This window comes from Sinocyclocheilus grahami, unplaced genomic scaffold (assembly GCF_001515645.1).
Source record: "Sinocyclocheilus grahami isolate Dianchi unplaced genomic scaffold, SAMN03320097.WGS_v1.1 scaffold12224.1, whole genome shotgun sequence".
Classification (NCBI taxonomy): Eukaryota; Metazoa; Chordata; class Actinopteri; order Cypriniformes; family Cyprinidae; genus Sinocyclocheilus; species Sinocyclocheilus grahami.
Window position 1 is genome coordinate 1 of NW_015514283.1, and position 2385 is coordinate 2385.

Here is a 2385-nt window from a genome sequence, read left to right on the forward strand (position 1 = left end):
CTGCGGCTCTCTAGGACCGAACTTGCCTACCCCTGGCCTAGGTGAACCAAACCTATATGCATTAATGTAATATTTTGTAACCACACACTCCATAACCCCAAATTGTGTACAGCTCAAATGACAAAATACAATAATGGCACCTACTCCATGCCAAAACTACAGAAAACAAGACCCCCAAGAATATTTCTGAATATTTCATATTATTATTATTTTTATTTATTTTTACTTTAAAAATAAATATACGGAACCTAGGATACTATATATGCCAGTGGCTACTGCACCTAATCTGCATCCCATGAAGAAAGGCATATGATGTTACCATGGTGATCCTCTCCACTGCTGTGGATGTGCAAGTCTGTGTTCTCAGCAGCACAGCAGACAGCTCAGGCTAATTTGTGTTTCTAGGTGTGGCTTCAAACCCAGCGAGACCCCCCTTGTCATGGTCAACCATGCTCATTCTTTGTTTAGCCTAGATCCATCCCAAAATGACTTCATTTCACGCTGATTCACCCTTTATTGTACAGTGTTTACTTGGCAATAAACCCAGACCAGAACAATCTGGAATTTAAATTTTTGAGTGAACTATTCTTTAACATTAATGCCGATATGTGGTGGCAATAAGCAATTATGGTGACAATTTGTATTAGGAACAACGCATGATATCAAGCACAATCAAATCTGAACACTAACCTGGAAAGGAATGTGGATTGGGGGAACCTCTCTTCAGGCACTTGGAACACAGGACATGCACAGAGTAGTGAAGGCCAGGCCATTCCTGCAGAAGAACGTTTAACTCTTCCACTAGGGGAATAATGGCTTGCCAAGCTGTCCAGATATTTGGCAAGGATGCATGGCTGGAAATGGAGAGGGTCTCAGGCTGCAATCGGTTCCGAGAGGGCCGGTAACTCACCGTCACAGGCACTTTACCCCGATAGGCAAAGATATGATGTTTTCCATCGGACCGTTGCACCACGTGGCTGTTGATTTGCACGCTATACCGTGCAAAAAGTCCAAGAGGGGTGAAGAAAGGAAACCTGTATTCAATCTGCAGCTGCTCAACCGAGAAGAACTGACCAGGGATTGACGACCCCCCACTGGCCGAGGCCTCAGGATGGGGCTCCTCGTTGCTGACCTGACTGGGAAACTTGTACCAAACGATGGCCCCATTAAGCGGCTTGCTGCGAGGTTTGTTGACACAGTAGCAGACGCCCATCTTTTCCAGCAGTTCCATGATCAGGTGCAAGTCCTGCTGTGTCTGTACCAGGGGTTTGAGCAGCAATCGAATCACATTTGACGGCAATAGGCCGTGCAACAGAAAACCCTCCATGTGACCATGCATCTGCGTAGACCTGGCATTATCTCCATCGTCTCCTTCAGCCTGTAGTTTCTCAAGCATTGCAGCGAGGTCTCTCTGAAAAAACACATTCAAGATGGCGATAAACCGGGGTAGATTGTGGAAGACGTATTCCTTCAACGTCATGCTGTCTTCAAAGTACAAAAGTTTACCACTATCATGTAGGTACGAGAGCGCGCTTTGTAGGCGGTCCTCCGTCAGCCCAGCCTGAAGACCCAACCGGGCCGAATCCCACCAGGAAAGCCATAAATCCTGTGGCTTAAAATGCAGTTCCTCAAGCATCTGCCATGATTTTGGCAGGACTCTGTGAAGATTGGGAAAAATCTCCCTGTGATCGGCGACAGACATGAGCTTCTCTTTCAAATGCTGGATGTTTCTTTGCACCGCCACGCAACTGACGCAAATCACGGGAGACAGGATTTGTAGTCGATTGTTGAGCATATATTGCAACTGAGACTTTTTACGTCTCAAGTTTTTATCCATGACCCCATAAAAGAGAACATGGGGGCTAGAAGTCCGAACACCGTAACCTTGCTCAAGGGCTTCGTCAACCTGCAGGGCAAGCACTTGTAGGCATTCAGTGTCCATTTTTTCCTGGAGCGAAATCTGTCTGTGAATATCCAGGCACTTTTCTTCAACCTCGACCTCTTCACACAAGTCACAGTGGGTCCCTACAATGCAAACAACTGCATGTGGCACCTTGGCACTGAGCAAGTGAAGAAAACTGCCAACAAGGGAGTAGAAGCTCTTTGATGTGTACAATTTCAGATTCACCACCAAAACATAAAGTGCTCCAGGAGAGAGGAAAAAGGGTTTGATAAGATCATAGTTCTGTTTACCAGATAAATCATATACAATGAATGTAAGACTCCGATCTGCATCCGCAACCCAGTTCGTCACGTCAATACCCCTACATCCAATGGCCATCTTGGCATCTGACGGTTTGTTGACAATGCACTGCCTGAGTGTGGTTTTCCCTGCATTTCCCTGACCCATCAAAACCAGTTTAAGCCTGGGTTTTACAGCAGGTT

General features: G+C 46.0%; 1 pseudogene; it reads right to left on the reverse strand.

Moving 5' to 3' along the window:
• Positions 1 to 684: 684 nt before the first annotated feature.
• The window catches only part of LOC107578831 (malignant fibrous histiocytoma-amplified sequence 1 homolog pseudogene), a 3202-nt pseudogene continuing 1501 nt past the window's right edge, over positions 685 to 2385 (reverse strand).